We start from the raw sequence: 14,559 nt of genomic DNA, 5'->3' as shown, positions 1-14,559 counted from the left end.
AATTAGAAAATCAAACTTCATAAAATTAGGATTCTGCTGAAAATTTTCCAGAATTCCTTCCTTACAACAGAATTTAGTTCTACCCCGCCCTATTTCCAAATTCTTTCTTACTACAAGTTCCTATAAGGAAGAAGTACCTACTTCTTTGCTAGATTCTTCAGCAGCCTTCCAAATAAGTCAATCTCTTCTCTTCTCTTCTTTTCTTCTTATTCTTCTTTCTTCTTTCTTCCTCTTGTTGTCCAAGAAGTTTTGTGTGAATAAAATGGGTATAGTGGTCGGTGGTGGCTCTTATATAGCCCCACTAATTATATATATATATATACATAATTAAATCTAATTATGTTTTGAAATTAAATTGATTTTATGATTTTACTAATTAGTTCACTTAATCATGTCAAACTCATGGGAATAGGCCCACATGTCAAATTTACAAGGATGGGACCCATTTCAGCCAATTCTGGCCATTTTGTTCACATGACAAGCCTGCCTGTCATGTCCAAAGCTCTCTAGCCGGTTGAGCCAGACTTGCTCCCCTTTGAGTTTGTTGTATGCCCTATCCTATCCAATCTATATTAAGGGTTAATAATTACCTATTGGCCCACTTTGCTTGCTGACTTTTCCAACACTATTGGCAGGAGGCACAAGTACATGATGGGTCCTACTTCCCTTCTTGGCATTCCATTGCTGTCAGCCAAGCTAGTGTTGGCTTCTCCAATCTGCTACTCTTTCCTGTTCACAGTTAATATAAAGAGGTGCGATGGGGTGTTACAATAATTATTTTTGGGACAATGTAATTAATTTTTTGAGAAGCCTTGTAAAGGGAAAGTACCTCGCACTGCATATCATATACTTACACAACTCAATATGCCACTTTAAGTACCAACGGGGTTCCTATGTGGGACCTATGCGCACCCATTTGTATGGTGGAATTTTGTCGATTGAAAATACCTAATTCTCCTTATATTTGTTCGAAATCGATTAAATTTATGTCCCTGACCCTCACATGTGAGATCTAATTATGAGCTTAGCAAAAAATTTTGTCTCACCGTGTATAGTAAGGAACCATTAATTTTTATTAGGATTTCTGGAACAAATTCTTAATGTGTACCTAATATTTACCTTGCACATTCTTGTGTAGTGATATAGCCACTAATCAAGTTGTTGCGGACCTCACCAAGGGTGACAAATGGACTGGACCCAACTATGACATGTGGCATCAAAAGATTCAATATTTGCTTTATAAGTAAAATTACCGTGAGTATTTGACCACCGCTATGGACAAACCCGCAAAGGGTATTACCGCTCAGCACCATAATGACATGGAGCCTATAATCAGTGGGTGAAAAAAGATAGCACTATGCACTTTACTTTGTTAAGCGTTATGCATGATGAGTCAATTGGTGATTGTTAGGATTTAAAATGCAACTACAAGTGTACCGATCAGTGTAGCTATGGGTTGAACACAGGGAGAGCAGCCATTTTATTTTATTTTTTTACTTCTTTTAATAATACGAAAGTGAACCGATTAATGGTTGTGATCTAATTCTAACTACCGTCCTAAACATATGTATCTAAAATAACGTCCTAACCATTCATCAACTAAGAATTTAAATATGCCAGCCACACAATTAAAATCAAATAAATAAATAACTGAAAATAAACACCCCACGCAATTAAAAAGCAATGAAGGAAAAAAATACTAAAATAAAAATAAAGTAAAAGAAAGGGGATAAAGCTAGAGAGAGGCTCACAAGTAGGTTTCTCTACTTAGCCCAAGGGATGCATCATAATATGAGCTTCCCTACTTAATCAGAGAGTCACTCTTACCAGGGCTACTCTACTTGACTTTAGGGAAAGGGAGGCAATTAAAATAAAAACAATTAAATGATGGTTCTATGGCTAGGAGGGGCAAAGCCAACGCATACACTAACCATGAACCTTGGGGGACAGGGAAAGCAATAATGTAACGACTGAAATTAAAACCCTAAATTAAGAAAGAAAGGGTAGTAAGAAGAGGGAATGAGAGGGGGGTGAGAAGACTTCTGAAGGCGCCTACTTACTTAAACTTCAACCCTTAAACTGAAAACTTGATCGATTTGAGATACTGTCAGTACTAAAAACCAAATCTGGAATAAACCCAATTTGAAACTTCTAGTACTAGAGAAAACAAATTTGAAGAAAAAAATTGAACTTGAAAGACATGCTCCATAGCTTGTTCTTGTCACCTAGAACTAAGCCTAGAACTAGAACTTGAAAATTGCAGCTTCAATTGCTTAAACAATAAAAATAAGAGACTGAATCAAAAACAAAAGTGCTTACATTAATCGAATAAAAAGAACTTACAAAAGTGTTTAATGCATAAACCTAGAACTAGAGCTAGAGAAAGAGAGAAAGAGCAACTAAAAAAAAAACTAAGAAGGGAGAAGTAGAGAGGAAGAGAGGGACCCCTCTTTAGGGTTTTGTGGACTCCCTTTTATAAAGAATAGGAGAGAGAAGACGACGTCCAAGGGTGGATCCCCTTGGATGATTTTGTGGTGAGGTGGAGGAGTGAGAAGAGAGAGAATCGTAGGAAGTAGGGAATCTCCAACGATTTTGCTTCATTTTCCTTCTTTTTTTTATTTTTTTCTCTCTCTTCTTCAAACTTGGGTAGCCTCTTGCACGATTTTTTTAATTATTTTTTTCTTTTTTTTTCCCTTCCTATTTTTCCCCCTTTTTTCTATTTTCTCTTTTATTTCTTTATTTCTCTCTCCTCTTGCGTAAGAAACCCTTCGGTAGACCTCCTTTGAGTGATGAGTAGGAGAGAGAAAATATTCCATCCATAAAAAAATAGCAACCAAGAGGTTCGAACTTGAGACCTCCTAATAAGGAAGGGATTTTTCACGTTACCACTCACCAACTAAGCTAAGTAGTTGTTGTTACCATAAATGAATCTTTAATCACTCAAGGGTGTGGTTCATCGATCCTTGTTGGCATTTGGAATATTCCTTGTACCTCTAGGACAACTACAAACGGGTTGGTTCTGCATCTCGGTTCAATTCTGATCCATTATTCTTTTTCTGGCCCGAAAAGAATAATCACTTGTATGAGTGACCAAACGAATGTGCACTTTTAATTGAACACGTCCATCTTACTCAGAATTTTGTCCTCTTCACAACCATTAAAAGAAACAGGACCTCTTTATATGTAAAATTGGAGATATAGCGCCCGATAGTCCTTAAGGCCTTGAAAATATAAAACATATAAAAAGAGAGTAAAACCCAAGGTAGCTCTATTCTAAATATGTAAAATGCATGTTTTACTATCCTAGATTTCACACATAAATGTGCTCATCAGAATTACCCCACACTTAGACTTTGCTAGTCCTTGAGCAAAACAAAAAGAAAAAGAATAAAAACAAAAAACCTAACTCACTTTCGTAGGAATTATGGTTGTACTTAGTATGTGCAACAAGCCTTTAAACCCCTAGGTAACCCCTAGTGGACAAGTTGTGTCTCGTGGGTGTTTGCAGTGAATATACACCCAAAATTCATAATAAATAAATCTGAACCTTGGCTAAAGGTAAGGGCCATACTAATCCGGAGCAAAGATAATTCCTCTTACAAGGGACCCCCACACTTGAACTGTTATTACCCCATATCAATTTCAAGCACTAGCATATTTCTTAATTTGAAACTCACCTCATCTCTTCCAAAACATCCTTATCTTAAGGAAAAACCACTTGCAAAGAAATAGGAAACCAATGACTAAGGTGTTTGAGTGTTTTTTACCAAACATGTTACCAAGCATTAATGACATTTGCATATTTTTTTCTCTTTTTTTCGCTTAATAAACTATATTCTACTCCACTACTTTTGGCCTGAATGACATAGTGGAACAAACACTAGACACCCAAGTTATTATGTAGCTTCGCTTTTTGCATATGCCCACAAAAACAGTGATGCTAGAGTTCTTTTAGAAATTTCCTCCCTAGGAATTTTGATCAAAACACCACGCTTCCTGAGGCACAATGCCCTATCTAGTTCCAAGGGAATCAACTCTTATTCTTCTTTATTCCGCATTTCACATTTCATTTCAAATTGTGTATTTGTCAACTTATACCAAATTAAAAAGAAGGTCTCAACTCTAAATCAAAAGTACGAGGAACCCAGACTTACATATGGTCCAACACCATAAAACAGGGGTCTCTTATTTTTCAAAAGAAAGTCCCATCTCAAGATATATGCTTGTTTCTTTCTTCTCAACAGGGTTTTTATACTTTCAAAATGGGTACCTTAATTAAAACTTTTATTTTCATACATAAAGCAACCAAATGGTATGATCATTAGCCAAAAGCCAAAGTAGGACTTCATCCTTAGCAAGCTCAAAAATAAAAAGAAAAACAAACAAAACAAAGTGGAAAAAAGCAAAAACTGGTTTCCCTCCCCCACACTTAAGTCATGCAATGTCCTCAATGCATGGAAAGAATTAAAAGTGAAGACAATGCAAGGGGGTCATATCTGATTAAAAGTTAGTCATCAGTGTAAAGAGGTTCATGGAGATCCATAACTTCTTCACTACCAGTAGTAGGAAACTCGAGGAACGATTTCAAATGCTGACCATTAATCTTCAAAATTACCCTGTTCTTGGATTCAGAATCTCCACAACCCCATGGGGATATACATTATGGACAACAAATGGCCCATCCCATTGGGATCTAAGCTTACCAGGGAAAAGATGCAATTGAGAATTGTACAATAAGTCCTTATCACCAATTGCAAAAGATTTGCACAGAATGTGCTTATTATGGAAAGCTTTGATCTTTTCCTTGTAAATCTTAGAACTTTCATAGGCATCATTCCTAAGTTCCTCCAACTCAGATAGTTGGAGCCTACAAAGAATTTCCACATCAGAAAAATCAAAGTTAAGCTTCATGATGGCCCAAAAGGCCTTATGCTCCAACTCAACTAGTAAGTGACAGGCATTTCCATACTCCAAATGGTAGGGAGACTGACCAAGATCGGTCTTGAATGTAGGCCGATGGGCCCACAACGCATCAATGAGCCTAAGGGACCAATCCTTACGGTTGGGATTAATAGTTTTCTCCAAGATTTGTTTGATCTGCCTATTAGATACCTCCACTTGGCCACTAGTTTGGGAGTGATAAGGAGTAGATAACTTATGGGTGATCCCATACCTTTTCATTAAGGCCTTAAAAGGCCGATTACAAAAATGAGTACCAATATCACTAATTATTGCACGTGGTGCTCCAAAGCAGGAAAAAATGTTCTCTTTGAGAAACTGGACCACCACTTTGTGGTCATTAGATTTACAAGGAATTAGGGAACGGTCCTATCCATTTACAAATATAATCAACAACCAAAAGTATGTATAAATTCCCAAAGGAATTAGGAAACTGTCCCATGAAATCGATGCCCTATATATCAAAGATCTCAACTACCAAAATAGGGTTGAGGGGCATCATGTTCTTCTTATTGATACGGCCAAAAGATTGGCAGGTAGGACAAGCTTTGCAAAAATCAAAAGCATCTTTAAAAAGAGTGGGCCAATAAAATCTGCATTAGAGAACCTTTGCGGCTGTCTTCTTAGATCCAAAGTGTCCACCACATGCATGATCATGGCAAAAAGAGAGAATGAAATGTTGCTCATGATCAGGAACACATCGTCGGATAATCTGATCCAGACATATCTTAAACAAATAAGGATTCTCCCAGAAAAAGTGCTTAACTTGTGAATGGAACTTATACTTATCTTGGGTGGACCAGTGATCCGAAGTCAAACCTGAAACTAAGAAGTTGACAATGTTAGCAAACCATAGTTCACTGGACACTGTAAATAACTGATCATCTGAAAAGTTCTCGTTAACTAGAGAATCGACAGTCAAGGAATTGGGAAGCCGGGATAAATGGTCTGCAACTATATTTTCAACTCGTCTCTTATCCCTATTTTCTAAATCAAACTCTTGCAAAAGTAAAACCCACCAAATGAGACGGGCTTTGGCATCCTTCTTCTGAACTAGGTATCTAAGAGCAGAATGATCAATATACACCATCACATGTGAATCAACTAAGTAAGACCGAAACTTTTCTAATGTAAACACAACAGCTAAAAATTCTTTTCTAGTTGTTGTATAATTGAATTGTGCATCATTTAAGGTCCTACTAGCATAGTAAATGACAATGGACAACTTATTAATCCTTTAACCCAAAACCGCTCCTATGGTAAAATCCGAAGCATCACATATCAGTTCAAAATGTTCAGTCCAAACAGGTGGTTGAACAATGGGTGCATTGGTCAACTCCTTCTTAAGTTGCTTGAAGGATTCTAGGCACTCTTTAGAAAACTCAAAAGTTTGATCTTTGACAAGTAATAAAGTGAGAGGTCGGGCTAACTGACTAAAGTTCTTAATAAACCTTCTGTAGAAGCCCGCATGCTCTAGAAAAGACCAGACGTCCTTAACAAATTGAGGAGGTGCTAAATTGTTAACTAAATCCACTTTGGGTCTATCTACCTTAATTCCCTCCTTGGATATTACAAGGCCTAAAACAATACTAGATTTTACCATAAAATGACATTTCTCCCAATTCAAAACAAAATTCTTAGATATGCACATTTTCAAAACTAGGGAAAGATGATGAAGACATTCAAAATAAGAATTTTCATAAATTGAAAAGTCATCCACAAATACTTCTAAGAATTTTTCGATCATGTCAGAAAAGATGCTCATCATGCATTGTTGAAAAGTAACAGGGGCATTGCAAAGCCCAAAGCGCATACGACTGTAAGCAAATGTTCTATATTGGCATGTAAAAGTGGTCTTATGTTGGTCCTCCAAAGCAATTGGGATCTGATTATAGCCAGAATTTCCATCAAGAAAACAATAATATTCATGTCCCGCTAACCTCTCTAACATCTGGTCAAAAAATGGCAATGGGAAGTGGTCCTTCCAGGTTGTCGCATTAAGTTTCTTGTTGTCTATGCACACTCTCCACCCTTATTGGACACGGGTTGGAATTAGTTCATTATTGGCATTGGGAACTACAATCACACCAGACTTCTTAGGCACTACGTGAACTGCGCTTACTCATTGGTTGTCAGAAATAGGATAAATTATTCCATGATCCAAGCATTTTAGGATCTCTTTCTTAATGGCTTCTATCATCATTGGGTTAGCTCTTCCTCGGGGTTCCGTGGATGGTTTGGAATCCTTCATAAGATGTATATGATGTTGCACAATGGAAGAGCTTATACCTTTGATATTAGCCATGGTCCAACCTAGGGCTTCCTTATTATCTTTTTAACATTTTAAGTAACTCCTCTTCTTGGCTAAAAGTCAAATTTGAAGAAATTATTACATGAAGAGTCTAATCAGGCCCTAGGAAAGCATACCTCAAATTAGATGGCAACTCTGTAAGATCTAGCTCAGGGAGTTCAACTATGGAAGGTTTGGGAATGAAATTGGAAAGGGGTCCTAGGGGCTCCATAGGTGTGTAAAGACTCAAGACTTCAGAAAAGAAATTTTCACCATCATCATCCAACTCATCCATATACTCTTATAATTCTAAATCAAAATCAATATCAAAGTTGGTAATTAAATCATCAGAAAAATCCAGAAAATCCTCAAGCATATTGATCTCTTCTTCTATATGTGGTTGCTTGCCTATCCTAAATATGTTAAACTCAACAATTTGGTTACCAAAAGATAACCTTAGGAAACCATTCCGGCAATTGATTAAGCATTACTGGTAGCCAAGAATGGTCTTCCTAGAATTATTGGGATCTCAACCTTAGTTGAGAAGGGCTTGGTATCTAACACAATAAAATCAACAGGGAAAATAAATTCCCCCACCTTTCGTAAGACATCCTCAACCATTCTTTTAGGAATCTTAATAGACCTATCTACCAACTGAAGAGTAGTTTCAGTGGCTTTCAATTATCCCAATCCTAGTTGCTTGTACACATGGTAAGGTAAAAGATTCACACTTGCGCCAAGGTCAAGTAAGGCATGCTCAATGTAGGTGTTGATATGGTAGGGCTCCCTGGATCCTTATACTTGATTGTTACAGGCTGAGTAATTATGGAACTAATGTTACCTACCAAGAACGCCTTTTTGAGCACACTAGATACGTTTGTGAGTACACAAATCTTTCAGTACCTTTGTATAGGTGGGGTCTAGGATATGGCATCTAAAAGAGGGATGTTCACTTCTACCTTTTTTAAGACTTCTAAAATTTTATCCATGGAAGCAGTCTTCTTTTTGTTTACCAAGCGATTAGGAAATGGGACAGGAGGAACATAAGGACTATTAGGGATTTGCCATTTTTCAGAAGAATCATTTTTTTTTCCTCAACCAAATTATCTTTAGTTTCAAAATAATCTTTAGGTTCATCAGACGAACCTAGAACAAGAGGCACACTTGTGTTCTCAACTGAAGGAGAGTTAATAGGAGTAATAGATGGGAAAGATTTAGGAACACTCTGTTGGTACTCTCTACCACTCCTAAGGGCATAAACAACATTACATTGGTTAGAGGGCCCTTGTTGGGTCTAACCTTGTACTATATTCAGTAGTGCATTAGTTGGTGCTTGTGAACTAACAGGCTGATGATGCCTAGGGTTAGGCTCTGATTAACTGGGTAAAGTTCCCTTCTCCCTCTCACGCATAATTGAGACAACTTGGGTGAGTTCTCTCGTAAGATTTTGATGGCTTGTCATGAGAAGGGCTATATTTTTTTTCAAGTCACTTATTCTACTTGCCTCTCCAGTGTTGGTTAACCTAGGGGGTTGCTGATAAGATGATAGGAGAGGGGCCCTAGGAAAACTAGCCTGAGGTCCTACATTTGACCTAAGAAAAGTATTTTGAAAAAAATATTGTTATGCAAAGGGAGGCCTTTGGGGTCCAGGTTGACCTTGATTATGGAAATTAGAAGGCCCTGCTTGGTTGCCCTTATTCCAGGAGAAATTTGGGTGATTTCTCCATCCTGGATTGTAGGTGTTACTATATAGATTATTCTGGTATAAGGCATTAATACTATCATTAGAAGTGCCCCCAGAGGTGTCGGGGCATTCTTCTATGACATGTCTAGTGGACTGGTACTAAGCACAAATCTTAACCAAATTGACTGATGATGACTCTTTGGGAACAATAGCCTCAATTCTCTTGATTAGGCTATCCAAATGGGCTTCCTTGGCTACTGTCCCATCCACAAAACAATCCTTTCCCTCCTATGGTTCTTTCATGCTCTTGGGTTGATTCCCACTCATGGGTTTTGTCAGCTAAGTGAAGTAAAAATTCCCATGCCTTTCCTTCATCTGTAAAGGATGTGAATCCCTCAGGGCATATAGACTCTATCATTTGTTTAGTTGGGTAATTAATATCCTCATAAATTATTTGACATAAATGCCATAAGTCTAAGCCATGGTGAGGGCATTCTTGGAGTAGATCCTCGAATCTCTTCATAAGTTTGGAAAAGGACTCACTGGGCTTTTGCCTAAACTGAAGGATGTCACTTCTAAGCTTATTGGTCTTATGAGTTGGGAAAAACTTCTTAAGGAAGACAACTATGAACTGTTCCCATGAGGTTATGGAATTTGTGGGTAACCCATACAACCACTTCTTAGCTTGGTCTTTCAATGCAAACGTGATGAACCTAAGCTTAACAGCATCATCAGAAAGCCGTTGGATCTTAATTATAACATATACCTCTTCAAATTCCCTTAGAAATAGGTATGCATCCTCAGAGGCCAGCCCATGAAAGTGGGGAAACAAAGTGATGTACTGAGCTTTGAGCTCAAAATTATTAACCTAGGCTTGAGGTAGAACTATGCAGGAAGGTTGGGCTGCTCTAGCAGGGTAGAACCTATCTTTCAGAGATTTAGGTGGAGGATTTTGCTGTTGGTCTCCCATATTGAAGGGTTTTAACGAGAGCAAGCATATAGGATCACTACTTGTTGGATCTCTTCTTTCTAACCGATTCTTAGTATTATGCACCCACTTAACACTCATGTAATAGAAAACTACCCACAATTAGAGTAAGACAAGCACAAAAGAATGGAAAGAAAAACCTTTTTTTTATTTTTTTATTTTTAAATTTTTATTTTTTATTTTTTATTTTTTATTTTTTATTTTTTATTTTTTATTTTTTATTTTTTATTTTTTATTTTTGGGTGCTTACCGGCAGGGATTCGGGATTGCTTAGGTCAATTCCTAAGGTACTGCTACAGGGCGAAACCTGTCTTTATCATACTGTGAGGCTTTGCAACCTTCACTAATACAACTATTATTGCAAGTTGTATAAAAGAAAAGAAAAAATAAAACAAAGCACTCCGATTTACCAAAAGAAAGCAAAAAATAACATGGAACTATCTCCCCGGCAATGACGTAAAAAACTTGTTAGGATTTAAAATGTAACCGCAAGCGTACGGATCAGTGTAGCTGTAGGTCGAACATAGGGAGAGCAGCCACTTTATTTATTTTTATTCTTTTAATAATGCAAAAGTGAACCGATTAATAGATGTGGTTTAACTCTAACTACCTTCCTAAACATATATATCTAAAATAACATCCTAACCATTCGTCATCGAAGAATTTAAATACGTAAGCCACGCAATTAAAATCAAATAAATAAATATTTAAAAATAAACACCCCATGCAATTAAAAAGCAATGAAGGAAAAAAATGCTAAAATAAAAATAAAGTAAAAGAAAGGGGATAAAGCTAGAGAGAGGCTCACAAGTAGGTTTCTCTACTTAGCCCGAGGGATGCATCATAATATGAGTTTCCCTACTTGACCAGAGAGTCACTCTTACAAGGGCTACTCTACTTGGCTTTAGGGAAAAGGAGGCTATTAAAATAAAAATAATAAAATGATGGCTCTATGGCTAGGAGGGGCAAAGCCAACACATACACTAGCCATGAACGTTAGGGGACAGGGAAAGCAATAATGTAATGACTGAAATTAAAATCCTAAATTAAAAAAGAAAGGGTAGTCAGAAGAGGGAATGAGAGGGGGGTGAGAAGACTACTAAAGGATCCTACTTACTTGAACTTCAACCCTTGAACTGAAAACCTGATCGATTTGAGATACTGCCAGTACTAAAAACCAGATCTAGAATAAACCCAATTTGAAACTTCTAGTACTAGAGAAAACAAATCTGAAGAAAAAAATTGAACTTGAAAGACATGCTCCATAGCTTGGTCTTGTCACCTAGAACTAAGCCTAGAACTAGAACTTGAAAATTACAACTTCGATTGCTTAAACAATAAAAAAAAGAGACAGAATTAAAATCAAAAGTGCTTGCATTAATCGAATAAAAAGAACTTACAAAAGAGTTTAAAGCATAAATCTAGAACTAGAGCTTGAGAAAGAGAAAGCTAGAGAAAGAGAGAAAGAGCCACTAAAAAAAAGCTAAGAAGGGAGAAGTAGAGAGGAAGAGAGGGACCCCCCTTTAGGGTTTTGTGGACTCCCTTTTATAGGGAATAGGAGAGAGAGGAGGACGTCCAAGGGTGGATCCTCTTGGACGATTTTGTGGTGAGGTGGAGGAGAGAGAAGAGAGAGAATCTTAGGAAGTAGAGAATCTCCAATGATTTTGCTTCCTTTTTCCTTCTTTTTTTCTCTCTCTTCTTCAAACATGGGTAGCCTCTTGCATAATTTTTTTTATCTTTTTTCCTTTTTTTTTCCTTTCCTATTTTTCCCCCTTTTTTCTATTTTTCTCTTTTATTTCCTTATTTCTCTCTCCTCTTGCTTAAGAAACCCTTTGGTCGACCTCCTTTGAGTGATGAGTAGGAGAGATAAAATATTCTAAAAAAAACCTCTACAAAAAAATAGCAACCAAGATGTTCGAACTTGAGACCTCCTAATAAGGAAGGGATTTTGCACATCACAACTCACTAACTATGCTAGGTAGTTGTTGCTACCATAAACGAATCTTCAATCACTTAAGGGTGTGGTTCATCGATCCTTGTTGGCATTTGGAATATTCTTTGTACCTCTGGGACAACTGCAAACGAGCTGGTTCTGCATCTCGGTTTAGTTTTGATCAATTATTCTTTTTCTAGCCCGAAAAGAATAATCACTTGTACTGGTGACCAAATGGATGTGTACTTTTAATTGAACATGTCAATCTTACTCAAAATTTCATCCTCTTCACAACCATAAAAAGAAACAGGACCTCTTTATGTGTAAAATTGGAGATATAGCACCCGATAGTCCTTAAGGCCTTAAAACTATAAAACCTACAAAAAGAGAGTAAAACCCAAGGTAGCTCCATTCTAAATATGTAAAATGCATGTTTTACTATCCTATATTTCACATATAAATATACTCATTAGTGATTATGAAAAACACACCACAGTTAAATCCATGTGGGCTAGCTAAAAATTGACTTCGAAGGTACATCTACTACAAGGTTAAGGAGAATGACCTTAAAGTTTGAGATGTATAAGATGGATTATAAGCTAACTATGCATGAACACCTTAGGGTGGTGAAGGACATGATTTAGAAGTTAAAAGATGTTAGGACCACCCTTACTAATGAGCAGCAGGTTCAAGTTCTCATTAGGACACTATCAGGTTCTTAGAACCTCATAAAGCCCATTCTCACACACAATGATAGCATTAGAAATTTGCTAATGTTGCACAACATGTGGAACTTGAGGCGGAGCGCCAAGAGGCGAACCGTGTAATTTTCCTGGTCGCCCAGGGAGGCAAGCACAAGTTCAACCATAAAAGACAGAGTAACCCAATAAATCAGGGTATGACTCAGAACCTGGCGCCAAAAGAAGGCAAGCCTGCTAAGTGCAAAAGAGGCAAGCATGGCAGAAAGAAAGATTTATCCAAGGTTAAATGCTACAACTACCATAAGATGGGGTACTTTGCTCATAATTGCACTGAGCCGAAGAGGGTACCATTTCTACCCCACTCTCCCAATACATTTGTTTGTACCCATGTTTTGGTAACCCATACACAATCTGATCAGATTGTAGATACATGATCAGCAAAATATATAGCGCGAGATCGAGGGGGTCTTGTAGATTATCGTAGAATTCTGGCTGGATCCCAGAATGTGTTCATGGGGAATGGCACCAGTGAGGCAGTTCGAGGAGTTGGTACTATCAGCACAAGATGCGTACTAGATGCACCTTGCTTCTTCACGATGTGCTTTATGCATCGGATATTCAGCATAATCTACTTTTAGTTTTTTTTTTTTGTGGTAAGGAATCTACTTTTAATTTTTACATTATTACCTTTAGGATGTTCTTTCATATTGACGGTTGCACTTTAGAGTTTTATTTGAGCAGTACTATTGTTGAACGTGAATCCTTAATTGATGGATTTTTTAAATTAGATTTAATTGATTCTTCTTCATCTGCTTCTTATGTAGTTAATACATGTGATAATTCTGAATCTATTACATGGCATGCTAGATTGGGACACATAGGATATGATAGGATGGCTAGATTAGCCAAAGAAGGCCTTTTAGGCTCACTCGTTAAAGTCAACCTCCTTGTGTGCGAGCCCTATCTAATAGGTAAGGCTCATTGGAAGCCTCTTGGAAAGACAGTCTGAGCTACCCAGCCACTAGAACTTGTCCACTCAGATATTTACGGACCTATGAATGTAAAGCCATGCCATGGTGCCTCTTATTTTCTCACATTTATTGATGATTATTCACGATACGGTTATGTGTATTTGATCGCTCACCACTATGAGGCATTAGATTGCTTCAAACACTTCGTGGCATGGGTTGAGAATCAGTCAAGTAAGAGCTTAAAAACTTTGTGCACTGATCGGGGACGTGAGTATCTATCTGACCAGTATAAAGGATTGTGTGAGGAGAAGGGGATTTGTAGGCAGTTGACCATTTCTCACACTTCACAGCAAAATGGGATAGCAAAGAGGAGGAATAGGACACTCTTAGATATGGTTAGATCGATGATGGCACAAGCTAACCTCCCAATATCATTCTAGTGGGATGCTTGACTATTGCTTACATCCTTAATCGAGTGCCTTCACAATCAGTTACTTTGACCTCCCATGAGTTATGGGGGCACAAAACCAAATTTAGGGCATATGCAACCATGGATATCAGCAGGTTATGTTCATAGCACCTCCCATAAGCTTAGGAAGCTTGGCCTAAGAGCTAGGAAACACATCTTAATAAGATATTCCGACAGCTCGAAGGGTTACGTTATGTACGATGAACACCCTGATGGAGGAATGACCAAGATAGAATCATACGATGTTGATTTTATTAAGACAGACTTTCCTAGCATTAGTGACGCCAGAAGGGATCTTGACCTCTTTGAGATTGTGGACGAGGAAAGTGTCTCACCTACTCTTGGCGAGGGTGGGGAATTAACTCATTCCATAATCGCCAGAGAAAGTAAGACTGATCATCAGCCTAATGGGAGTGTACCAACTAGTGGGAGTGTATCACTGGAAAATCATCATGATTCCCTCACGTGTAGGAGCACTCGTGGGCATATTATTCCCCATCATTGTTTTCAGATTGAAGGAAAAGCTCTCATTTATGTTCCAAAGGATGAGGATGAGCTCACTTC

General features: G+C 37.7%; 1 non-coding gene across 1 annotated transcript; it reads left to right on the top strand.

Moving 5' to 3' along the window:
• The first annotated feature begins 9,409 nt into the window (after positions 1–9,409).
• On the top strand, positions 9,410–9,516 carry LOC122067197. Its single transcript, XR_006136618.1, has one exon. It is a non-coding gene; the product is annotated as a small nucleolar RNA R71 (small nucleolar RNA).
• Positions 9,517–14,559: the final 5,043 nt, after the last annotated feature.

Source organism: Macadamia integrifolia, unplaced genomic scaffold, assembly GCF_013358625.1.
Source record: "Macadamia integrifolia cultivar HAES 741 unplaced genomic scaffold, SCU_Mint_v3 scaffold2753, whole genome shotgun sequence".
In the NCBI taxonomy this organism is placed as follows: domain Eukaryota; kingdom Viridiplantae; phylum Streptophyta; class Magnoliopsida; order Proteales; family Proteaceae; genus Macadamia; species Macadamia integrifolia.
Note: the sequence above shows the minus strand (reverse complement) of the source record. Positions and strands in the feature narration are given on the sequence as shown.